Source organism: Peromyscus californicus, unplaced genomic scaffold (assembly GCF_007827085.1).
Source record: "Peromyscus californicus insignis strain IS unplaced genomic scaffold, ASM782708v3 Scaffold_23__1_contigs__length_62951481, whole genome shotgun sequence".
Classification (NCBI taxonomy): domain Eukaryota; kingdom Metazoa; phylum Chordata; class Mammalia; order Rodentia; family Cricetidae; genus Peromyscus; species Peromyscus californicus.
This window is the reverse complement of record NW_026294534.1, coordinates 45,287,557-45,314,360: the sequence shown is the minus strand read 5'-3', so window position 1 is coordinate 45,314,360 and position 26,804 is coordinate 45,287,557. Positions and strand designations below refer to the sequence as shown.

General features: G+C 37.2%; 1 protein-coding gene and 1 long non-coding RNA gene across 14 annotated transcripts in view; one reads left to right on the top strand and one right to left on the bottom strand.

Annotated features, from left to right (window-relative positions):
* Gpm6a (glycoprotein M6A) overlaps positions 1-26,804 on the bottom strand; it is a 275,020-nt gene that overhangs the window by 214,690 nt on the left and 33,526 nt on the right. The window lies entirely within an intron of this gene.
* The window catches only part of LOC128119123 (uncharacterized), a 95,890-nt gene that overhangs the window by 40,303 nt on the left and 28,783 nt on the right, over positions 1-26,804 (top strand). For 3 of the 13 annotated variants that reach the window (XR_008221456.1, XR_008221458.1, XR_008221461.1), the window contains 4 exons: positions 9,047-9,120; positions 10,374-14,499; positions 14,613-14,718; positions 17,347-19,448. This is a non-coding gene — a long non-coding RNA (uncharacterized LOC128119123). The other 10 variants (XR_008221459.1, XR_008221460.1, XR_008221457.1 and 7 more) reach the window with 10 other exon arrangements.

The following is a 26,804-nucleotide window of genomic DNA, read 5'->3' as shown; positions in this document are numbered from 1 at the left end:
CGGTATGACATAGTGAGTCACGCAGTAAACCCTTTTATTCATATATCTTTACTGGCAAGTGTTCATTGCTAAGAGTCATTAGTCTGGTTCGAAGCCTCTGGTTTCTGCTACACTGTGGATGTTGGGCCCTTTGAGGGTATCCTGTTGTTATCCTCTTGGATATCCTGTTGTTGCCCTGAGTCATGGAAATTCTGCAGCTTTGGGTCTGTAGGACTGGCCCCTTCATGTGCTCCAGCAGATCATAGATGGAGTGGATGCCGGGGTGGGCCAACTTATAAGCCTGGTTCTGGACCTGGGTAGTTGCAGGGTTGGTCAGCCTGATAGCTCTCCTTTGTCCTCACCACCAGGGTGAGCTCTCCAGCATTGCCCTGGCTAGTTCATCCCTCACAGTAATGAGCAACGAGTGGGGCCAGTTCTCTGGCCTTCATGCCCTCAGGGTCGGCTCTCCACCACCTACACCAACAGGACAAGCTCTACTACGTTGCCCAGGTGAGGCACAGGGGCCACTCTCCCAAGTGCTGCAGCTGCTGAGGGGCAGGCACAGCTCTCCCACTCGTACAACCTCAGGGCCAGCTCCCCGACCCTGTCACAGGTGATGAGAAGGGAGGAGGGCATCTCTCCCCACCAACACCACCCTATGGCAGATGAGGGGTAGGACCAGATCTCCCACACTCACGTTTGAGGGACTGGTTCCCCTGCACCCCTCTTCGTAGGGTCAGCTCTACTGTGCTGCCCAGGCGAGGTACAGGGCCCACTTTTCCGGAGTGCTGCAACTGGTAAAAGGGAGGATCAGCTCCTTCGCCTACCATGGGTGGTAGGGGCAAAGGAGGAGGGCATCTTTCCCTCACCCACACCGCCACATGGCAGATGAGCGAGGGTGGGGCCCGCTATCCCACTCTCGCAGCCTCAGGATCAGCTAACCAGCCTCTCTATCAACGGAGTCAGCTCTACTGTGCTGCCCAGACGAGGAGCAAGTCTTGCTTTCGTGAGTCCTGTAGCTGGTAAAGAGGAGAGCCAGCTCCTTCATCTGTCACAGTTGGCAAGGGGTAGGGTTAAGGGGAGGGCAACTCTCCCCAGCCCATGCCTCCACATGACAGACGAATAGTGGGGACAGCTCTCTCATGCTCCCAACTTCGGGACTGGCTCACCTCTGCCCCGGTCAACAGAGTCAGCTCTGTTGTGCTGCCCAAGGCAGCTTTCCTGAAAGTAGCAGCTGGTAAGGGGGGCATGGTCAGGTCCCTCTCCAGCTGTAGGTAGGGGAGAGGGAGGAACAAAACTCTTGATACGTTGAACATTGAACAGAAATCTATGCCTCTAAATGTGAGGAAAAGAGATCTGGTAACTTTGTGACAAAAAAGTAATGAAACCGTTTTCTCATCAAGCATTTTACTAAGGAAGAAGTGCAATGCAATGCATTTTCACTAGAATAATAATTTTATAACATGGTGAATGTGGGTTAAAGGGTGACACAGGAGGAGTAGAGGTGGGGAGCAGAAGAGATGTAGATGCAATGCTCGTGTATGACATTCACAAAAACACAAGTAAAATAAAAATGCATGTTAAGTGGTTGTATTCTAAAATCTATTTTGTACATGTTTTTCACATTATATAATAGCTTTTTATTTACAAAGTAATAATGAAATGAATAGGAATGTCTATATTTTTATACATTCTTTCACTAGATCGGTATACCCAGTATTACTGAAACAGGAGTTAAGATGCCAGATTTTATTCTGCTTCATCTGTTATTTTAATGAATGACACCAGAAGCGACCCTTTATTGACTCTAGTAAGAGTTTCAAATCCATTAATATATACCAGTGTTTTAGGGATTCTCTTGCTGTGAAGAGACACCATGACTACCACAACTCTTATAGAGGAAAACATTCCACTGGGGCTGGCTAACACAGTTTCAGAGGTTTAGTCCATTGCTGTCATGGCGAAGGAGTAAAGAGTTCTGCATCTTGATCTGCAGGCAGTAGAAGGAGATTGTCACACTAGGCCTAGCTTGAAAATATAAGACATCAAAGCCTGCCTCCACAGTGACACAGTTCCTCCAACAAGGTCATATCTACATCTCCTAACAGTGCCACTTCCAATAGGTCTAGTATTCAAACACATTAGTCTATGGGGGCCCTTCCTACTCAGATCACCACAACCAGGGTGTGCTAAATGATCTGCAAGACATTTTAAAAATGGAAAAGGTGCATCCATATTCTGGTAAAAACAGTTTTCGTGCCCAAATAATGAGTTCTGGTTCAAATGCTTAGTCATAATAATCTAATAATTTTGATTTCTAGATGATTAACATCTGATTAGGAAAGATTAAATGTACACTTGACACATTAAGGACAATATAAATGATATCTCACTTGTAATAATCTTTATCCCTTAAAAATTGTTTTATCAGTTATTTTAACTCCAGCCACATCAGAGATTTTTCATTTTGATAACAAAATAGCAGATAATAACATGTCTAAAATTATGTACACATGTCTTTTTCAGAATATGTGTGAATAAAGTACCAAAAAACAAGCTACAAGCTGTTTGTGGCCTAAGATATGCAATGAATTAATTTTTGTGCTGGCATATACTGTAATTAGAAATGGTTCTGTGCATCATGATTAAACCAGTAACCATGGTAACAAGTGAAGGGAAGGATGAGTGCAAGAGGAGAAAGGCTGAATAAATCAGTGATGAGCCATTTTTTAAAATCTATTTATTTTCAAAGTCTGTAATTACAAGAGCAATCTATAAACTGCCTGTAAATTTTATTATAATTCCTTATCATTCATTGGCAATAGATTAAAATATATTGTTCCTTAACTGCATCCACACACACAGTAGCAGACTGAGCAGATTTGAATTGTTATCACATTTAGAGAGCATGGAGTTCTTTTAAATTATGATGAAGGGAACACTCTTATAATATATGCATGATTTCAAAAGGCTGCATGAAGGAAATGACAGAGCAGAAAATTTAAACAGGGAATTCAGTTTATAGACCATTCGTCTTTTTGCCACAGATTTCAGCAAAACCACCTGTCTTGTTGTGTGAAGTAATGGATTCTAATTACCAACAAGAAAAAAAGCAATGCATTTCTTGATAGTATGTTCTCTGAGGCTCCTTCACTGTGGTCTTTAGATGCAAATCTACAAGTTTCTACTGACACACCCCAATTGGATAGCCTTCCTATGTATTTTTGGTCCCAAACTCATGAGGTCATATTAAAAATACTTAAAGTAGTTTCAAAATTAAAGGTTTAAAAAGTAAGCCTTTTGACTCCCAGGTCCACCTCCAACGCACAGATTATTTACTAGACTTTTCTGGTGAATGCTCCAGTCTTACCCTCCAGTGCAGTGCCCACACTCTTGGGCTAGCTCTGACACAAAGCTCCTCTGTACCAAACTTACCTGCTAAGTTTGGATAGAACCAAGCCCAACTGCACCATGTCTCCAATCTGCCTATCTCTGGTTATACGGATTCTGCACCTGCCTTCCCAGGTGAATTCCGCCATGATATCTCCTGCCACTACTCTTTCTACACTCCCAGGCTTAGCTCTACACATGCAGCTCATGCACTAGCCTTGCTTGGAGAGTTTTCTAGAATGTTGTTGTCCTGTACCAGCTCCACAGTCCCTGGCATACATTTGGTTGTGTAGCTCCTTCAGTAATCCAATTGTAAGCAGGTTAGAATCTCACACCCAACACACACCAACAAAAGAAGTCCACATGCCCACGTTATATCAGAAAAACATAAACAATAAAAAGGCCAAGACGTATGCTCCCCTTCCCAAAGTCAAGTGGTCCAATAGCAATGGTGTTTGATGATAATTGAACTTCAGGATACAGAACTTAAAAGAACCATTATAAACATCATTAAAGAAGTCAAGGGTTTTATAGAAGATATGAAAAAACACTTCAATGAACTTAAAGAGGACAAGAATAAACTTCCAAGAGATGCCTAAGAAAACACATTTTGTTTGTTTTTAATGGAATTCTCTCACCTTCAAGGATAAGCATCAATTTAAAGTAAAAACAAAAAAAATACTGAAAAAAAATATTCAAAACAATGCCAATACCCTAACATCTTTCAAAATAGACTGCAAACCATAATTAATCATAAGATATTGAAAAAGGACAACTCATTCTAATCAAAGGTACAGTTAACCAAGGAAGGTATTACTATGCTAAGTATAAAGCAAACACTGGCACACCATTTCATAAGAAACATTTTACCAGACTTCAAGACACAGATGAACTCAAACTCATTAACAGTAGGTGTTTTCAACAAACTAGTTAAAATGAAAATGAATCACATACTAGAACACACACACACACACACACACACATCTTAACAAGTTTAGGAAAATTGAAATAACTCAATGTATACTATATGGCTATAATGCCTTGAAGTTTAAAATTAACAGACAACAAATTTCTAGAAATCCCTTGAATTCATGCAAAATGCAATAATACATTACTGAATGATGACTGAGTGAAAGAAGAAATACATTTTTAAAAATCTTGGAATAATGGAAAATGAAAACACAACGCAACAAAATCCCAGGGACAAGTTAAAAGCAGTTCTAAGAAGGAAAGTTTCAATTCTAAGCACCCACATTTAAAAAAAAATCAGGAAGAGCTCACTTGTGAAGCAATTCCCTCACGGAATAAAATATTACATCCTGCAGGGAAGCTCTTTAAGACTCAGCATGTTAAAACAGGAGGTGGAACAACAGGATGTTCTAAGGACAGGTGACACATTCGTCCTGCAGGGAAGCTGTTGAATCTTAGAAGTAAACAACTAAATAGCTTCAGGAAGCCACCTAAACTGGTAAGTTTCACTAGGCCCCTCACTGCCCAAGCATAGTTAAGCAGCAATTGCTGCTGAGACATACTCTCAGAGGAGCTGCCTGGCCTAGAAGAGACTCAAAGTAGCGGAGATCCCTCGAAGAAACACAGACCAGGGACACCAGCTACATAGAAGAAGCAGAAATCAGCAGTTACCTAGATGAGATTCAGAGTTACCTGTATGAGACAGTCTCCAACCTACTGCTGCCTGGAAATTATGTAATGAACCTCATGTTTCCAGCTTTTGTGAACAGTAACCCATTCTGGGGTGGGCTTTTGACTCATTTCTGCTTCAGTAAATAACCTCTCAGTAAATAAATAGGTTATTCCTATGAGTAACCCCAATAAAACTCACTCAATTACCAAGTTTGTGGTATCCTCATTTTTTTTTTTTTTTTGGTGCATTTTTGTTTCCATGTCTAGAGTGACTAGATAATTGTTCTTGTTTCCCCAGGAATAGTATCACAGAACAAGCACAGAAAATTACTTAATGATGCCATTCAAGAATTTGGAAAATAAAAACAAGCCTAACTCTTAGACAGTAGATGGGGGGAAAACATAAAATGCAGAGCAGAAATTGGTCCAAATAGAAACAGAAAAAAAAATGAGTCAACAAATTTGAGAGCTGGTTCATTGAAAGAAACAAGATCAACAGACCCAATTAACCCAATTAACTGGAAGAAAGAAAGATGTGACCCAAATTAACAAAATTGGTGATACATATGGAAACATTGCAAAAAAAAAAAAAAAAAACACTAAAGAAAGTCAGGGCATGATAAAACGACACTTTAAAAACTTAATATTCCATTAAGTTAGAAATCTAAAAGAAACGGGAAATTTTCTAGATTCATCCAAATCACCCAAGTTAGACAAAGATGAGATCCCCATTCTAAGCAGACTCATACCAAACAAAAGATTAAGACAATAATTAAAGGTCTTTCAATGGAAAATGCTCAGATCCAGACTAATTCATAGCAGATATCTACCAGATTTTCAAAGAAGAACTACAACCAATACTTCTTAAATTATTTTTTTAAAAAAAAGAAAGAAAAAAAGAAGGGAGAAAAAGAAAAAGGAAGAAAGATAAAGAGCACTTCTAAACACCTCTGAATCCCATATGAATCTAATACCCAAACCAAATATAAACACAACATCAATAACAACAGAAGGAAAGAAAAGAAAGAGACACACAAACAAAGAAAACACTAGAGGCCAATACCCCTGAGGAACCCAGATGCAAAAATTCTCAGTAAAGTTCTAAGAAAAAGAATACAGGTACATATCAAAAAGATTATCTACCAATAATACTGTAGACATATGTTAGGTCCATTAAATATGATGTAATTTAATTCCAGTATGATGAAAATTTAATTCCAATGTTTCTTTGTTGTTATTATTTTTCAAGTACATTTTAATTAAAACAGAATTATATCACTTTTTAACCTTCCTTTTCTTCCCTCAAGACCCTTCAGGTATCCTACCTCCAACCTCCAACCTCTCCCAAGCCCCCAAACTCTCAAATTGATAGCCTCTTTTTCTTTTTTATTATATATATATATATATATATATATATATATATATATATATATATATATATATATCTCCACCACTATCAAGCTGGCTTTCTTGAGAACAACTCATCATTAGGAGCCTCACCTCAACTGATGCATCTACTGTTGTATCTACTACTGTTCAGCACCTATGCATAAAGCTCAGGGAACACTGAAAGAGGGAGCTGAAAATTTTAAGAGCCAGAAGCCAAGGTGAGGCAAGATTGGGAAAGTGCTTCCATAAAAATCTCAAAAATATGGTCACCTAACTAGGACCAGCTTAACAACAACAGCAGTCGATATACCAATATAGGTAGTGGAAATCTCACAAGGCTACAGACAAATACAGACAATCACCGACTTCTGAGAGATGTTCTCCAGGGGTGAGCCCTCTGATAGGTTATGTAGTCAGCTCAAAATTCAGGCATATAAACATCACTAAATGGACTCAGTAACTCTGTGTGTGTGTGTGTGTGTGTGTGTGTGTGTGTGTGTGTGTGTGTGTGTGTTTGTGTGTGTGTGTAACAAATAAATAATTACTAAGAAGTCATAAATTTGAAAGAGAACTGGGTAGACACAGAAGGAGTTAGAGGGAGAGAGAGCAAGGGATGGAAATGACATAATACAGTATTCATTTATGAAATATTAAAAATTATCACTAATTTATACTAAAAGAAAGCCTCTGATACGCAGTTAATTTTTGTTTTGTAATTGTTTTTTTTGAGGCTAGAAGATACTATGATGAGGTAACACATTTATTTGCGTTTATGGAACACAGAACAAAATGGAATAATATAAATATCAGTTAAAAATCCTTTAATTTGCTGGGCAGTGGTGGCGCACGCCTTTAACCCCAGCACTCAGGAGGCAGAGCCAGGCGGATATCTGTGAGTTCGAGGCCAGCCTAGCCCACACATCAAGATCCAGGACAAGCACCAAAACTACACAGAGAAATCTTGTCTCGAAAAAAAACAAAAAAAATCCTTTAATTCATGGACTAAGTTATTACACAGATATAGGAAGTTGAATATCACTAAAGATAAAATCAAGTTTAATTAATTAAAGAAGGCAGAAAACATTATTACATATTAGAAAACTGTTTCACTAAACATTTTCCTCCTGTTTAAATTTAACGAATTAGTGGAAGAAACTGTGAATAAAGAATTGTTAAATTCTTACAAGCCTCATCTGAATGAGAAGTTAATGAGGATGTTAATTTTTTTTCCAACATGGAGAAATGAATCTCAGCAAACAAAGAGCACCAAAACTACTCAGTGTTTCAGAAAATCTATTAAACAAGTGATACCTATTCACTAATGTTTACATCCCCTTCCATTTATTCACTCATGTGTCAACCAATGTTGAACAGCAAATATGCTTTACTTCTGCCAATGCAAGCATGGATAAGTACAAGTCTGCCTCACAAAGCTTCCGTTCTTGTGAAACAGTCTCACAAGAAACTAATGAACATTAAACAACACTGAGATTTAGACTGTGGTAAGAGCTCTGTAGTAAAACTCTGGGCAAAGTGATGAAGATACCTCACAAAACCTATTATGTTAATTTGGCCAGAAAAGATCTCTCTGAGCTACTGAGGATGCTGTGAATGTGTTGCTCTGATTGATTGATAAATAAAACGCTGATTGGCCAGCCTGGGCTACAGAGTGAATTCCAGGAGAGGCGCAAAGCTACACAGAGAAACCCTGTCTCGAAAAACCAAAAAAAAAAAACAAACAAAAAAAAAACGCTGATTGGCCAGTAGCCAGACAGGAAGTATAGTATAGGCGGGATAAGCAGAGAAGAGAATCCTGGGAACAGGAAGGCTGACTCAGGAGTCGCCAGACAGAGACAGAGGAAGCACAATGTGAAAGTACTGGTAAGCCACAAGCCACATGGCAACTTATAGATTGATAGAAATGGGTTAATTTAAGATGCCTGGGCTACAGAGTGAGTTCTAGGAAAGGTGCAAAGCTATACAGAGAAACCCTGTCTCAAAAAACAAAACAAAAAAGATATAAGAACTGGATAGCAAGAAGCCTGAGCCATTAGGCCAAACAGTTTAAATAATATAAGCGTCTGTGTGTTTATTTGGGTTGCGGGCCCAGGTGGGACTGGAGATAACTCAGCAACACTGAGCTATGTGATGTCTGTAAAGAGATGGATGGCCCACAGGGTACAGCAACATGACGCATAGCATGCCAAAATAGGGCATAGGGAGGGCAAACGCAGAGGCTGGGAGATAAAGATGGTGGCATGCAAGACACAGAATCAAGGCAGAAGGGAATCCAAGAAAAGCTTCAGAATGGTAGATGACAGACATCAGCAACCCCAGGGGGCTGTGCTAGAGGAGTGGAGTCTTGAAAGTGCATCTAGCCCTTCAACCAATTTCTTCCTTCTTGAAATGTTTTCTAAAAAGATGCCTTTTAGAAAGATCAACGGTATCCCTGGGAGGCCTGCTTTTTCCTGAAGGGTAATAGGGAGGATGTGGATCGGGGTGGGAGGGGTTGGGGGGAACCACAGACACAGGGAACTGGAAGAGTGGAAGGAGGGCAAACTGTGCTTGCGATGTATTGTATAAGAGAAGAATAAATTTGCAAAAGAGAGAGACCAAATGTGCTTACTCACATAGAAGCTCTGCTCAGCTTCCTAGGAGGAAGCCACCAACAGAGACGACTGCTGAACGAGAAGCCAGATCCAGAAATCAGGAAAAAAACAAGTAAGCGCCTGGTATTAAATGTGCTTCATATGTGTGCGGAAGTGGGGAGTGTATGGTTCCGTTGTTCCTCCTGAGCCTTAGGCATCTTAAGCTCTGTTTTCTCTGAAATCCAGTAGGTATGATCAAAGTAGTAAAAAAAAAAAAAAATTCTAATTTTCAAAGAAACTTAGTGTCACGGCGTAAATTTAAAATACAGCTGGAGAGTTTTTCTGTATACCGAGACACTGGTGGTATCTCAGTATTTCAGAACGTTTGTTGTTCTTTTTAAATTGTTTCATTTTCATCTGAACATTTGAAATCTTTCATGTGATATCCACAGCAACCACTAGAGGGAAAACTTCTACTGAAGAAAGTAATTTTAAACTGTTTACTTGTTTGATAAGCTTTAAAATTTCAAAAACAGTGATGTGCTCAAGATCAGCGACTGTGAAAAGCCTACCAGGAATTGACATGCATTTTCAAATTATTCCCAACATCTCCTAGCATTTGTATTATAATATATATTACGCAAAGGCTTTTATAGCCATGGCCTCATTTGTTTTTCAAAATGAGTGGCCAGTACAGCAGACCTTATCATACCATAGTAATAAGGAGCATACATGATTTGTATAAAATATAAATTGTTTAACCAAAGATATCTAACAGCTTCATTGCTCAGTATTACAACTGAGGCATGAGTATTTTTTTTTCAAGTGCACTGTATTTTCTATTCTGTTTAGCAGGTTTTTGTTTTCTTTTGTTTTATTGGTGGATTTTTATATATTTCTAGAACAAACAAAAAGTATTGACTGGGTGTCTCATCACATCATATATTTTTCTCAAAATCCTTTGTACATAATATACATTTGGGTAACTGCTAAGTGTCGGGATAGGAAGAATGGAGCTGTGCCCTTTCTCAGCAACACTATTGCTAACACAGAAGAACCTTGTGTTTGGGGTCACTGTAGCTTCCCAACTGCACCTGTTTCAAAGTTAGTAACCATAGGAGCGCCTGGAGCAGTTACTATGAAAAGAAGTTATTCTCTGTGATTCCTTCTCAAATATCATGGCATCATCCCATGCTGTGGACTAAATATTTATGCAGCCTCTCACTTATATGTTGATGTTTTATTTCCCATTGTGACAATAAAAGGTGCCAGGATTTTGGGATGTATATAATTAAGCCAAGAATGTGATGTGTAGGCATGACTAGAATAGGTTATCTCGGGTGAAAAACACCAGTAAAATGATTTTTCATTGTGTCTGCCACGTAGGGTGCAATGAGAAGACAACCACTCTGGAAGAGGGGAGTCACCAAGAGCCAGGCTACACTAGCCTCTTGGTCTCAGACGCCTCGTCCACAGAACTCTGAGAATGAAGCCTAGTCCACGGAACTCTGAGAATGAAGCCTAGTCCACGGAACTGTGAGAATGAAGCCTAGTCCACAGAACTCTGAGAATGAAGCCTAGTCCACAGAACTCTGAGAATGAAGCCTAGTCCACAGAACTCTGAGAATGAAGCCTAGTCCACAGAACTCTGAGAATGAAGCCTAGTCCACAGAACTCTGAGAATGAAGCCTCGTTCACGGAACTGTGAGAATGAAGCCTCATCCACGGAACTGTGAGAATGAAGCCTCGTCCACGGAACTGTGAGAATGAAGCCTCGTCCACAGAACTGTGAGAATTAGGTATCCGCTGTTTGTCACCCAGACTCTGGTTAGATTTAGCTATAAATGCTTTCAGGTGTTAACTTCCTCAGACTAATGAGGCCTTTTTGTTGTTCTTCCAACAAAGCTGCATTTGGTGAGCTACGGCTAGGAATGAGGCTCTGGAAATCTCTTCCCCACAATGAAACCCCTTGCTATACAGCTCAGGAACCAGGCAGCAGCAACTAAAGTGAGTCCCAATTCAAAATTCCACATGAATGACCCTCACATAGCTTGACAGATTTTCAAAGTAAGTACTCGGTAAAAGCAATTACTAATGGATAATATGATTACAAAGAATTTTTCTCTTTTTTTCTTTTTATTTTGCAGTACAAATCAGTTCTACATATCAGCCACGGACTCCCCTGTTCTCCCCCGTCTCGCCCCCTCACCTTCCCCCCAGCCCACCCCCCATTCCCACCTCCTCCAGGGCAAAGCCTTCCCCGAGGACTGAGATCAACCTGGTAGACTCAGTCCAGGTAGCTCTAGTCCCCTCCTCTCAGGCCGAGCCAAGCGATCCTGCATAGGCCCCAGGTTTCAAACAGCCAACTCATGCAATGAGCACAGGACCCGGTCCCACTGCCTGGATGCCTCCCAAACAGATCAAGCCAATCAACTGTCTCACCCATTCGGAGGGCCTGATCCAGTTGGGGACCCCTCAGCCATTGGTTCATAGTTCATGTGTTTCCATTCGTTTGGCTATTTGCCCCTGTGCTTTATTCTTTTTTGCTTTTCTGTATTTTCTCTTGTTTATAATGAGAAAATTAGTTTTTTTTTTTAAATAAGAAAAATGATGCTTCCTTAAAATTAAAAGTCCAGGGATGTAAATTGTTTTATAGCTCACCTTAAAAATGACATTTAAGTATGCTTGGCAAACATTTCGTATAAACATAGTTGTTTATCTTCAATTTGAGAAATGAATTCATTAGGTGCTATCAAACTGAGTGGTACCTAGCACTCCCTTTCTCTTCCTATCCAGACTTGGCCTCAGAAAGGAATGCCTTGGAACCAATAAAGACATCAGGGTGTATCTGTTAGCTGATTCTCCTAGAATCCGTCAGCAATTTGATTTTAAATGCAGGAGGAAGATTAATTAAAGGCGATAGTCCTTAACGGTAACTTCTCATTCTCCAGATTCAGAACATTCCTGGAAGAGGTGGTATTGTATACAGCTTGCTTTAAAATTATTTGATTTCCTGTATTAAGATAGTTGGATGAAATAAAAACTAGAAGACTTTTATAGGTATCTGATAAGAAAAATATCTAGAGCTTTTACAAATCTCTACACAAAATAAAATTCTTAGTATTAAAACAATATATAAGCACCAAAATGACAAATTATTTAGTTAAGAAAAGAAGGAAAAATCTTATTAAAAAAAATCTTAGAGCATACAAAGTTTATCATCAAGAAAAGCAATTTATTTTATAATACAAGGGTGGGGATTCAATATATTGTGACAAATATAGTAATGTATTAGCTTTATATAATATTTTAATATTCTACAAATGCATATACCTAATTATACTACAAGAAAAAATAGTAAAATCATATTTGTTGAAATTCTGGATATTCCAATGAGATATAGTAAGTTTTTAAATATTTATATTCATTTTAATGAGTTTATAAAAGCTAAAATAAATTACAAGTGTCCTTGACACTTAAGACAAAAAAAAATACAAACATGTAACAATATGCCCTATAAAAGAAGTAATTTTGTGATGTTAAAATTAACATGTAATACTTTATTATTTTATGTGGATTTTTAACTGGGAAAACTGAACAGAAGACAAAGCATTACCAATTATTTGTTCTCTGAATACAGAACTGAAGCTGGAGATCAAACATTACAAACAGGTGGTGATGACCATGATGTCCAAACCATGAGGCCTTAATCAGATGGGCAAAGAATATGACAGACAGAGTTGCAAGGGAAATGGCCCTTTTCTGGAATGTACCTTTACTCTTCTATTAACTAATTAACTAACTTCCTGAAGTACCAATCCTTAATTAGAAAGGGGCAGATACCACCTACCTACTTTGAAAGGTTGTTGAAATGATGAATGCATTGGAAACATCTAAAATATACTGTGTGTGGTAACTTTCATTTTTAATACCAGCATTTAAGAGACGAAGACAGGAGGAAACAAATAAACTGACGACAACTATGAATTCATTACAGGTATTTTCTAGGGGAAAAAAAGTACCCAGTTTCACTAATAAAACATGTACCTTTATGTAAATCAAGGTTTACCTGAGACAAATTATTAAAATACTTCTTAATATTAGACTTCAATCATTGGAGCTAAAATATCATGAAAGCAAATTTTTAAGTCAAAGGGAATATAATCCTTAAGGAGCTATGAGGAGGTTTGCTTCTGCATATTTGTTGTTAGTACAATAAAGTTAGATGACAGGAATCCAAGCATCGGGGCTCTGAAAGCATAATGGATTCCCACAGATGACTTTAGCATAAGGCAATGGATGCAAAATGGATGCCCCCTGAGTGGAGGTGACATTCGATTATTTCCTTAGCTATTCATTGTGACAAAGGAGCTGAGGCTACACAGTTGCCTCTGCCTTTTCAGTATAATAATGGTTCTAAGCAAAAAATTAAAACTCTTCAATCCAAGGACCATGCAACTAGAAATATTAGGAAGTATTAATCACTTCACACATTCCACAGATATTTTTCTTGCACACAAATATTTGTATAAGTAGCTTCCCAGCAACCATGAGATCATGTATTAAATAGATAAGTAGCAGGGTGTGGTAACTTGCATTTATAATACCAGCATTTAAGAGACGAAGACAGGAGGAATTTCTTGAGTTTGGATTGAGCCTGGGTTATATGGTGAGTTCAAAACTAGCTTGGGCTAGGAGAGGGAAGGCAGATAAACACTAAGGATATTTGAAAAAGCCATAAATAATCATGTTAATTTATATTTACCTAAAATTACATATAATGTGTATAAGCGTTTATGTATACATATGTATATAGTTTAAAGAAAGCTATGCCTCTTGGGGGTGATAATGCTTTCCCCAATAGCCATAGATTATCTTACAAAAACCATACTATTAGGCAAGAGAAATTTTCTTTCAAATTGTTGGTGGGGGAGTCCAAGAGAATCCCAAACAATATGGGCTATTGTGTGTTTTCCTTGATTGCCTCCTAGAAATTGAAGTTAAGTCACTATTACTGAAGACACCATGCACACTGGACAAAGGACTTAGAAAAATATAGCTGGATTTCACCTAAAAGTCTAAAAGTCCCCAGCCTGAGGACTAGTTTCTAGCACGGGAGGGTGTTATGCAAGCTGCTAAGGGAGAGAAGCAATCAGTAGTCCCAGCTGGCTGTAATACATGTGAACCACAACAATGTCCAGAACTGAAAGACACGCCTAAAACTGCAATGATACGTGTATCTTGATGATAATTGTGGTGGTTTGAAAGAAAGAAAAAGGCCCCCAAAGGGAATGGCACTCTTAGGAGGTGTAGCCTTAATGGAGTAGGTACGGTCTTGTTGAAGGAAATGTGTCACTGTGGAGACAGGCTTTGAGGTCTCACACACTGCCCAATATGACACACACTTCCTGTTGTCTGCCTATCAAGATGTTGGACTCTCAGCTGCAGCATCATGTCTGCCTGCACACCACCATGTCACACCATGATGGTAATGAACTAAACATCTGAAAATGTAAGCTACCCCAAATAAATGTTCTCCTTTATAAGAGATGCTGTGGTCATGGTGTTTCTTCACAACAATAGAAACCTAAGACAGTAACCAACAGCTATCTAATTTGATTTAAGGGTTCCTAACAGGAGGGAAATCATGCCTGGTACTGGAAACCTGTCCCACCACTGGTGGCTGGTGAGGTTACATGTCTAGAGGAAAACCTTACCACTCCAACTTTACGTAAGTATCATACCTGTGTTATAAATACTTATCTTTCATTTCTTTACTGATATTAGATTTTTTTCTCATATATAATGATGACAGTTTCACCTCACTCTACTGCTCCAAAACCCGAAACCATAATTTATATGCAAAGGACCTATAGGGCAAAAAGTAAAATCAATATATTTTTATTTTATTTTATTTATTATTCATTTATTAATTAAAATAAATAAATTTATTTAATAAATAAAATACAAATTTTTTAAAAGTCCTAACACAACATCATCTTGTCTTTAAACCCACAATTAAGGGTAGCTCTTATCTCTCATCAAAGAAACTTCTTTTTGTAGTAGAGGGGGGGCATTATAGAAAGCCACAACTGGTCCAAAATGTAAAGAACTGATCTTGGAACACTCACCCCCACCTGATACAGCTACAGCAGAACCTCAAACACAAGGTTCAGGGAACATCATGAAAGAAGGGTCAGAAAGATTGGAAGAGTCAGAGAACCAGAAAATCTGTTTTGAGATTGCACCTCCTAGAAAGGGCACAGAAGCTTCACACATGGCATCATAACAATATGGCTGCCTAAACAAGATCTGAAGAAATATACCACCAATAGCCATGCTAACATATAACATACAGCCCAGCCACAGACAAAGAATTAAGCCATGAAGGAATGCTAAGAGCAAGATTGGGAGAAACATTCTTCTCTTGGGTTGACCTCCCTAATTGGTTATCCAATACCAAGTAGTCAGCCCTGAAAATGTACATAAATAAGCAACTCTAAAAGGACTCAACAGGTTTATTTATATACTTATACACATGTATGCATGTGGTTGCTCTTCCACAGGACATGGGTTCAATTTCCAGCACTCATATGGTTCCTCAGAGCTATCTATAACTCTGATGCCCTCTCCTGACTTTTATGGGTAGCAGACATACAAGTGGGGCATAGACACACATGCAAGCAAAACATGAATATACACAAAAGAAAAATTTTAATTAGTAATATATAAATATAAATAAATGACCCGCCATTTTGTTCACTAGTAAGTGCAATACTGCTATTGTATGATGGGCAAAGGGCTAGAGAGATGGCTCAAATGTTAAGAGCACTGGCTGATCTTTCAGAGGACCTAGGTTCAGTTCTCAGAGCAGTTCACAGACATGTGTAACTCCAGTCCCAGTGAATCTACTACATAATGGACAAAGAGTGAATAAATCACCTTGTTACAAGACTTGCATAACAGGATGATTCTGATCCCCCCCCCCCAAGAATAGAGCATGCTATCTATAATCCTAAATTGTGTAAAATAAAAGGGCTATCAAAAGTAGACAAATTTCTTCTACATTAAAATAGTTCCAGGACTGTAGTTTTTCAGTGACAAACCTCTATATATATATACTCTGTTGAAATTCATGACAATTCCCACAGAGAAACAGTCTCAAGAAGCAGTAATCTGTGCAATAAATGAAAATGACTCAGGAGAAAGCAATTCCAGAAACCTAAATTATATCTATTTTAAGATATGTAGCATGAAGGGTTAGGAGTATGCAGCCATTATCTGCAAAGCTGTCTATGCCAGATATTTCCCTTAACTCTCATTATTCTTAGTTGATATTGTATCATTGTTTTTTTTTTTTTTTATTATGATGCACTGTACAGCTTTGAGGCAAATGGGACACATGGAAGACTTGTACTGTATATTCTACCACAGTGACTGTTAAAATGCAATTCAAAGGTTAACCCAGTTGTCTTTTCAAACATTATTTAACAGTCATCATAAACACTGGCAACCTAGATCTTTTGATGATATAAATTTGTCCAGTTGTTTCCTTAGATCATTCTTCTCTCACTCAGATACACCTTGCTTTTCCTAAAGAGGGATGTCTAGGGCTGTCCTAGCTAATTAGACAGATAATAGACATATGGAGCTGTTTAAATTAGAAACAAAATAGAATGGAATTTCAAATGCATTTTTGGTCCCACTGTCCACCTTTGAAGTATTTAAGTGTTTAATGCCTACTTTAGACCCAGACTCTGATAATGAGCAGAAGAAATATAGGATTTTTTTTTTAATCAGCTCACAAAGTTCTCCTGGGCAGCACTGTTCTAACAGTTACATACGTAGTTCATGTCGCTGAGTAACCTCACTGCAAACCATGGCTCAAACACTCCCTAACTATAGAAGCTTAAGCAGACTTCATCTATTCTTATCACAAGTTCCTCATTTGTAAGGGTAATGGAACAAAAACCAAATGAAATTAAAATGTATAAGGAGCATGCAGACTAATGACTAGCAATCAGTAAAGCCATTCTAAGTGTGACTGATTGTTGACTTTACCAGAAGAGACAATGAAAGTCCTAGAAAGACCGAGAGATTATCAAATCTGAGATGGTAAGTTGAGTCATCCCTAAAAAGAGGTAGGGACATAACTTGTCTTCCTTTCTTCAAGTCAGGAAAGATTGGCTGTATCCTTCTATCTTCTGGGACCATTGTCATTCCACAAATTAGTTCCTAAACACAGACCTAGCCTTTGTAGTCCAACAGTCTTCGAATCACCATTGCTTAGAGAACTTCTTATCCCTATATTTCTTTAAGACTTAAAACTTATTTGAACTTGTTATTTTCATTTTACTAGGAAAAGAGCAACACATTCCTGGCTGTCTGACAGCAAACAGCAGAATCTTCTAGTATCTACAAAAAGAGAGATAAGGACTGAAGTCAATTATGAGGCGTGCTGAGAAAGTGCTTTAGAAGTTAAGAGGGCCTGAAAGTGTTTGAGTGAAGAGAGCACAAGGGAACAGTCACTAAACAGATTCATCACCCTACATTTGAGAATCTGAGAGGAATTCCACACCCTTTCTTAAGAAAGACTCTGAGAGGTAAAGTTAAATCACCCTTTGTTTCAAAACACAATGCCGGGAAGTTAAATGAATACCTTGAATTTTACCATGACTAGACAAAGCCTACATTTGACATCTGTACTTTTCAGACAAAAGCTGGGAATGACCCTTCCACTTATATCAATCAGATGAAAACTTTTACTCTTCATGGAGGCCAGAGGAGAAGGGAAATACATTTAGCTCATTTGAAGAAGTAAATAATTTTACTGGCTTGGGTCCTTTGCTTTTCTCAAACTATTCCATGAAAATAGAGAACATATTTTAAAAATTACAAAATGATAGCCTTATGGAACCAATAGACCAAGTTTTAAATCCCAACTGCACAATTTACTAGCTCTTAACTTGAAACAAAAGGAGTAACAATAATAGTAGCAGTAAATTCTTGGAATTTTTAAAAAATGTTTAAGTAAATGACTATATCAAGAAATAAAAACCATGTCTTTGTACATGTGCTGAAATGCAAAGTTTGCTATAATATGTTTTGGTCAGCACAGAGGTAAGGTAAAATCTTCTCATGCATATTTTATTTTGAAATTTTCAACTTAGAAAAAAAAACTGTATTGAATATATAACCTACCTCTGGTTTGCATCATTATTAAAGCATCTGGTCCTGCTCTTGACCAGTCATAAGGAAGTGCTTTGTACCAAGCAATTGTTAAGATGTGGAATGAAAAACCCTGCAACTTTGTAACAATAACAACAGCAAAAATGCTTAGTAAAAGAAAAAATACTGAAGAACCTGTTTCCATTAGCAAGATGAGAAACCTACTATTCCTGGAAGTCCACCCTTTAATATCAGACTTCTGGGGAGTTTGGATGGACCCATACAGGCATGTGCTAGGCTTGGGTGACTTCTAATGTGTCCCTTTTCTAGTTCTGCCCTTGGTGTCACTTAACTCAGCTTCCGGGGGAACATTTTCATCTGGAAAACTGACAAATGTGTCCTCTCCTCCCATTTCAGCATTTCTCAGAGACTGATTGACAAGTATCACATCCATTGTATTTATATTAAATGCTCCACAAAATGTCACTAAATGAGATGTCATCAAACTGAGTGAACATTTATCTTGCAAAATCTAATGTCTTTCTCTCCTTAGTATAAGGATATTTATGATATTGGTCTGCAAGTTTTAAAACTTTCTAGTTTTTGAAGAAATATTTGGGAAATTTCTTTCTGATAGACCAAGAAGATACATGCTCTAGCATGTATTATTTGTCTTTTGGGAAATGGGCCTTCATTTTTGAAGTTATAAAAACCAGAGGTCATTTATAATCCACTAAAAATAAATATAGAACTTGATATATGTTCTGCTTAAGAATTTTCACACAATTTTACCTTATTGCTCTGATTTTTCTGTAGCTCAAATTCCTGTCATTTTAAGAACCTTAGCTTTGTATTTGTTCATATTTTAGGATTTATATATACATATATTACTAAACTTTTATCCTAATTTAAATGATATTAATCTGCTAAAACTATACTCTGTCCAATTCTATTTCTTGATCACATACAAATGTTTAATTACTTAGGCATAACTTTAAATAAAGTTTTAAATCAGTTGAAGTTTACTCAGAAGGTTTCAGTCAGCCAAACTCAGTTAAAAGGTACATAAGAAACTGCAGGAATCCTTCTTCTGATCTTAAGTTTTCAATGTTGGTTTCAACTAGGCACCATGTTCCTAAAAATAGTTAAGTAATTAATCCAAACTATTTTTCAAGAAAGCAAAACATGTACTTACGGGAAAAAGAAAAAGGACCATTTTACAGAAGGAGCCATGTGATGCTATTTGTTATTTTCTAAAATGAGCATCAAAATGAAATAAATCATATAATCTACTGTACGTGTAAGTGAGAATTATTTCACAATAGTTTTAGTGGGGAGAATATACAGAAATTACAATGCCAACTACAGAAATTATAGCTCTTAATAAAAATTAACCCTATTAAAATACAGATAATCTTTAAGTTAGAGAAGTTCTGATCCACTCATTATTAAGGTGAAAACATCATAAATCAAGATTCATTTAAGAAATCTAACCTATCAAATATCCTAGCTCACTCATTCAAACACTGTGAGTAAAAAGGCAGTACATCACTGAGTTTGACATCACAGTTGTCTGACCAGGAACTGCAGTTCTTTTAGGAAAAGTCAGAGTTCAGAGTGTGGTTTCTACTCACTGAGATGGCAGGTTACACAACTACTCTGGTGTCCGGTGTCTAAAGAAAAGACATGGGCAAGTACAATTTCTGTTTTGGCTGATTCCATGGTGATATGAATAGTAAGACCATTTTATTTGTTATTCCTTAAAGAATAGGAAAAAATAAGGCCGGGCAGTGGTGGCGCATGCCTTTAATCCCAACACTCGGGTGGCAGAGGCAGGCGGATCTCTGTGAGTTCGAGGCCAGCCTGGTCTCCAAAGCGAGTTCCAGGAAAGGCGCAAAGCTACACAGAGAAACCCTGTCTCAAAAAAAACAAAACAAAACAAAAAAATAGGAAAAAATAATAAGTACAAAACTATGAAAACAGCTCCCTAGTAACTTCTGAATGCCAACTCTACATCTTTGATAAGGACAAATAAAGTCTGTAACACATCTCAGAACATGCCAATAACTGAAAATTCCCACGCTGCACTTAGCAGTCAATCCTGTAGAACACATGACAATCTTGTACACACAAATACTGAAACTGTCACCAAAGTCTGTTTGTGGGGAAATTTCTTCATAATGCCACATTTGTAAGTGGGTAGAAGGGTGATTAAGGGATCCAAAGGCATCTAGAAGACCAATATGTGAAATAACTAGTGTGAAACTCTAGTTCAAAGCACAATTGAGTTCAACAGGTCTATTCTATAATTACAAGTTTGAAAAATAAATACTGTGAAGCAGGAGATGTAGGGCATTTGCTAACATGTGCAGAACCATGAGTTTAATTCCTAATATTATAAAATGAGTAAATAATAAATGCTATAAATATTACAAAATAAGTCAAGAAATGACCACGGTGAAATGTAATTTTTATAAAGTTCCTAAAGCACAGGGTGAATCAAAACAATTGTTTTGAAGGATGAAGAGATATCTCAGTGGTTAAGAGTGCTGCTCATTCAGAGGACCAAGGTTTGATTCCCACCACCCACATTGGATGCTTCCCTCCAGTTTCAGGAGATATGATATCTTCTTCTGAGCTACACAAGTATGGCGCTTATATGCCCAAAACCACACTCCCCATACACATTCATATGATTAAAAATTAAAACTAATAAGAGCTTTGAATAAAATTTTGAAGAGACATGAATAAAAATATAAAATTCCTTTAAACTCAATCTTGTCTGGAACAACCAAAGGTTTGTGAGGAAGTACACTACTTATGATAATCATAACTGATTGAAAAAAAATTATGTATGTAAGTGTCTTTTCTTTCTTTCTTTTTTTTGTTGTTTGTTTGTTTGTTTTTCCAGACAGGGTTTCTCTGTGTAGTTTTGGTGCCTATCCTGGATCTCACTCTGTAGCCCAGGCTGGCCTTGAACTCATGGAGATCCTCCTGCCTCTGCCTCCCAAGTGCTGGGATTAAAGGCATGTGCCACCACCGCCCGGCGTAAGTGTCTTTTCTGTAATAGCCATAAGAATATTGAAGTCAATAACAAACACAATTCTGTTAAATCTTGTTATTGGAGAAAAATATAAACAATAAAATTTTTTATGATATTAAATAAAATTTCCAGATTTATAAGATATAAAGGAGTAGATTAAATGCATATGCTAACTCTCTTAAAAACACTAAAGCAATTTATCTGCCATGTGTTGCCCAACACTTAAAGCTAGCAGTCATAAAAACAACCTAACTTACATGTCTACCTTTATAACATTAATACAACCACAATCTTAGTTGGTCACCAATATTTTCATAGTGTTTCAGAGTAAATGGGAATTTTAGAGCATGATACAGCTTTAAATTTCCTATAAAAAGTTAGTTGGCCCAAACAAAATATTGGAATGGTACCATTCACCTCAAAATTCTAAATGCTAACCAATAAAGAAAAAAAAAAAAAACAGGGAAAATGTTCCAAGTTTAGGAAACGAGCATTCATTCAGAAGCAGGGCTTTTGTTCTACCATGGAGCATTAGGTTATAAACTATAATTATATTTGAAATGTATTTTCAAAGCTACTGCTGGTGAAAGCCATAAAGCAATTTTCAAAATCTACTTTTAAATTTGTTTTCAGTGTAGCATAGAAAAAAATGACTCAAAATGTAGTCTAAAGAGCTATTACTCTTCCTTCTACTTTGACCAGAAAAATAAATTTCCACAGATCCCTGGGGATTTCTGGTCATTGTGAATATATTAGCAGTCCATTACCCCACATCCAGATCATATCTTGAAATGAACTATGTGGTATCTGCCAACATCTGTAGGTCCACTTTTGCCACAGTGCCAATGCTCCCAAAAGGAGACATGGTTTACAGTGAAGGAAATTTTGATTTCATCTGACAATCACAGTTTCTTGCTGGGGTCCTTACAAAAAGCTATTCTAATTCCATGTCAAACAAGAGAACCAAGATTTCTTGTTCTCATATGGAGACTGAATTCCACATGCATACAAATGTAATAGATCACTGAAGAGTATAATTAGTGTCTGAATACATAATAAACTTGATTAGAATAACAACTTTTAAAATAAAAGAGTCTTCTGTAATGTACTGTCAAAAACACTCTCTAGTTGTTACACAGGGTAGATGGAAGAAAATTCAATCCTTCTACAAAAAATGTTCAAGAAACGTGACTGAAATAAAAGCCAGAATAAATGAGTGAATGTTTCAGTCTGAGAAATGATAGATGTTTTATGTCATTTGACATAAATGTCAATGACAGAATATATATATATATATATATATATATATATATATATATATATATATATGCTTATTCTGACATACAACACATAAATATATAAAATTTAAGCCTATATTCAAATATAAAAATGACTAATTAAAAGAAATGCTGAAAATGAGTGTATAAAATGTTAAAAAAGAAAGACAAAAAACTGTGAAAGTAAGTTCTTTAAAATGATTGGCATTTCTGTGCCAATTGATTTCATTTGCTTTTGGTTATATACTCAGCAATGGATCATGTAGTACTTCCACATTTATTTTATTTTAGCAAAAGATGTACTGTTTTTCATAATGACTATACTATTTTGCATTTCTACCAACAGTGTATTAAATTTTTCATTTCTCCACAGCTTTGCCAAATTTATATTTTGTTTTTTCAATAATGTATTCTAACCAGAATGAGATGATTTCATAGTTTGTTGTACAGAAAGTGAGTATAAGCAATAATATTGTACTGTATGATTTAAGATAGTGAAAACAAAGAATTTTAAGACTTCTCATTATTAAGAAATGATGAATGTTTGAGATTATCAGTAACTTCAGTTCAGCTGATTAATGCACAGTGTGCAGATGTACTTAAAGATATATGATGATTATATTTTTTAAAATATTGTAAAGATGAAGCTAGGAAATCATACAATTTACCAAAGTTGTCTACCACCATATTTTATAAACAATGTTTTATTCTTCATAGTACATTGTTTAATATTCTGTGTCTGGTAAGAACTCACAAAACAGCTGTTTGAGATGTTGAAAAAATTTACATGCTTGCTATTGACAAAACTGTAATTTCTCTAAAAAATTTTCTGTACTCACAAATGTACAAACCCCTACATATTTATTACATCAGTAACTAGAGCATTCTAAGAGGAAAATGCACATGCCATATTATTTTTAAAACTCTATATCTTAGTTGCTTATAGTTCTTTGCTGAAGAAATAGTGCTCCCCAAGCCCAGTTGGTTATCTAGTGCCAAGTGGTTATCCTTCAGCGCTAAAATCATGTATATACAAGAATATATTATGCTCTGGCTGGTTGGTGGTGCATGTCTGTAATCCCAGCATTCCAGCACTAGGGAGGCAGAGGTAGGCAGATCTTTGCGAGTTTGAGGCCAGCTTGATCTACAGAGCAAGTTCTAGAACAGCCAAGGCTACACAGAAATACCCTGTCTCAAAAAAGAAGCAAAGCAAAACAAATACAACAAAATCACATTTTGCAGACCAAGCAGGATTCTAGCTATCTATCTATTTGTCTATCAGAAGAAGAAGAAGAAGAAGAAGAAGAAGAAGAAGAAGAAGAAGAAGAAGAAGAAGAAGAAGAAGAAGAAGAAGAAGAGATGCAGAGGCCAAGCATTTGAGATCATACAAGGACAAGGTGGTACACGGGAGGACTTGGATAGAGGAAAGGGAAATGAGAAAATGGTACAATTATATTTTAATTTCATAAATAATTAAAAATATAGCGCCGGGCGGTGGTGGCGCACGCCTTTAATCCCAGCACTCGGGAGGCAGAGCCAGGCGGATCTCTGTGAGTTCGAGGCCAGCCTGGTCTCCAAAGCGAGTTCCAGGAAAGGCGCAAAGCTACACAGAGAAACCCTGTCTCGAAAAACCAAAAAAAAAAAAAAAAAAAAAATATATATATATACCAAAAAACATATCTGCAAGCTCGATAAAATAGAACAATTTCTTAAAATGTATAATCTACTAAAAACTCACATGTAAGGAAAACCTGATAATCTAAGTAGATCTACACTATGGACTGGATGTTTATATGTTATAAAAACTCATATGTAAAAACTCATATGTCCAAAATCTAATGATAATATTGTATGAGACACTTTGGAAGAGAGTTTGCCAGATCCTATCGAGTTGAAGACATTCTTAACAGAGGTCTAGCAAATATGCTCCTTGGTGTTTATCAACAAGAATTAGAAAGCCATGTCTATATAAAGACCTGTATGTGCATATTTATAGAATCTGATTTGCATCTGTGGAAATAAGAAAGCAACAGAAATGTTCTTTGATAGATGATTGTATAAACCAATAGTACACCATGCAATGCGACAGTTGACATCAAAGTCGTAAAAAGTGACAAAGGACCTCTAAATGTGTATTTTAAATTAAAATAGCCAATACAGACAGGCTAGACACTCTGTATTCACAAATAGGTCTCATCCTAGAAATCAAAAAACTATAGAGACAGCATCAAATTCAGTGGTTCCAGAATCCATTTTTTTTAAAGTGGGAAAACGTGATATGTTGCTATGCTGGTAGATAGGCCTTTACACATCTGTCATAATCTTCAGACTGTGCAATATAAAGAATGGAACTTAATGTAAGTTGTGGGTTTCTCTGTAGTAAGGATATATGAACACTGGCCCATCAGTTTCTCCAGAATACACACTGATGCAGAATATAAGTGAGGCTGAAAATCAGAGTGTTGGGAGGAAGGATCACAGCAGGATCTCTCATACTTTCTGCTCAGCTTTTCTGTGAATTAAAAATAAAAATCTTCTTTGAATAAAAATAATGCCTATCATTTATTTCAATGATATAGAACAATGTACAATAAAGGTTGAAGATCAGCAACCAGTAATCTTGAAATGGATGTTTTAAATTGCTTTTGTTTTCACAGCCAATTCCACAATGACCTGTGGATATTATTGTTCTTCAAAACACAATGATACTAAAATATTGCACCATGTCCTTCCTTTCTATTTCCTTTTTTATTTTCCTTTTTCATCAAAGAAACATTTTCCTGCTAAAAAGTATTTGGCAAATTCTCTGGAAATAAAAATAAAGTGACCATTCACTTTGCCACCTCATAATAAACATGTTTGTTTTCACAGGAAATCCATTTTTTTTGGTATTTATGAACATGTACCAGATTTCTGTTTTACTGCAGAGGAGGAAATTGAGGGTTGAAGGTCACACTGTTGTGCAGGGAGCATATGGACCAACTGGCAGTCAAACACCAACATTTCAGAGACACAGTGGTGAGGAAAATAAGGAATTTATGTCACATGAAGAAACAGTTCCAGTAAATTTTTACAACAAACTGAGTAATATAGAATTTTGTACATCCTGTGTGTGTGTGTGTGTGTGTGTGTGTGTTTATGAATGTACATTTGAGTCCTTTTACAAATATTTAAAAAATACGGAGCTATAAGGAATATACAGCAAAGAACTCAGGGTAGTTCTTTTTTGTAGAAATTCTTTCGAAGCTTATTACTCTTTTAGTCAGGTGAAACCTAAAGGGTCATATACAGAGTTTGAGAGCTTAGAGCAATCCCACGTGAAATCAAGAAAAAGGGGAAGGCAATAGAAGAAAGCCTTATCTTCAAGGCCATAAGAAACGTCTTGTGCTTAAATAAAGGCAAAACCGAGCAACACTCCTGTGCCACTGTTCCCACCGAAATGAAGAAGCTGTTGGAAGACTGAACCTCCTGATGGCCATGTCCCCAGTGCCCACCAAATGTCAGCATCACCTGATACTCACAGCCCCACCAGCCCCACTTTTCCAATTCAAGAACAGAGGCGGCAGTACAAAGAAGCAAGCCAGTGTGACGTGAGATCCTGTCATGGACCAGCACGGGACACTCCTGGGAATTCAGTCAAAACTTGCAACAACAATACAGTCTCAGTTAGAAATGTAAAGGATACAGACCCCAGGAAGGGTCCAGTTCCCAGGAAAGTCTACTTCTTTGCGGTATCAACCACTCTGACATTTTACTCGGTCAGTCGTGTATTCTAACATAGAGCCTGTGGAGATTTTCTATAACCCTGATTTCATCATAACTTGGATTAAAATTGTTCAGTGCCCAGTCCCCACTGCTGCCTAACTCCCATGAACCAGGTCATTCAAGTCCACACTGAGACATGTTTCCTTACTATTTCCCGTATAAAACAAAACAGCCCCAAACAGTGCCATTTAGTGACACCTGCAGTACCCGTAGTTTCTACTCATCACAACCCTATTTTTGAGTCATATCTATTTTCAAAAACTCAAATACAGCAGCTGTCTAATACAGCTTAACTATTTTATGAATGCATTTTTCTTTTTAAAAAGCCTCTTTCTTCTCATTCATGTCCAGATGAGAATCAGATACATTGCTGAGGAATCATAGCCTGTATCTCCCATCTCTTAACCTATCTTCTTCCTCTCCTTTATACTTCTTTTCAACTTGAGTCTGTGCCTCTCCCAGGAGAGAAGGAAGAAGTCAAAGGAGGAGGCACCAAAGGAGCTGACTGAGCCTCCCAGAGAATCAAACAAGACTAGAGGAAGGAGAAGGGAAGAGAAGAGAAGG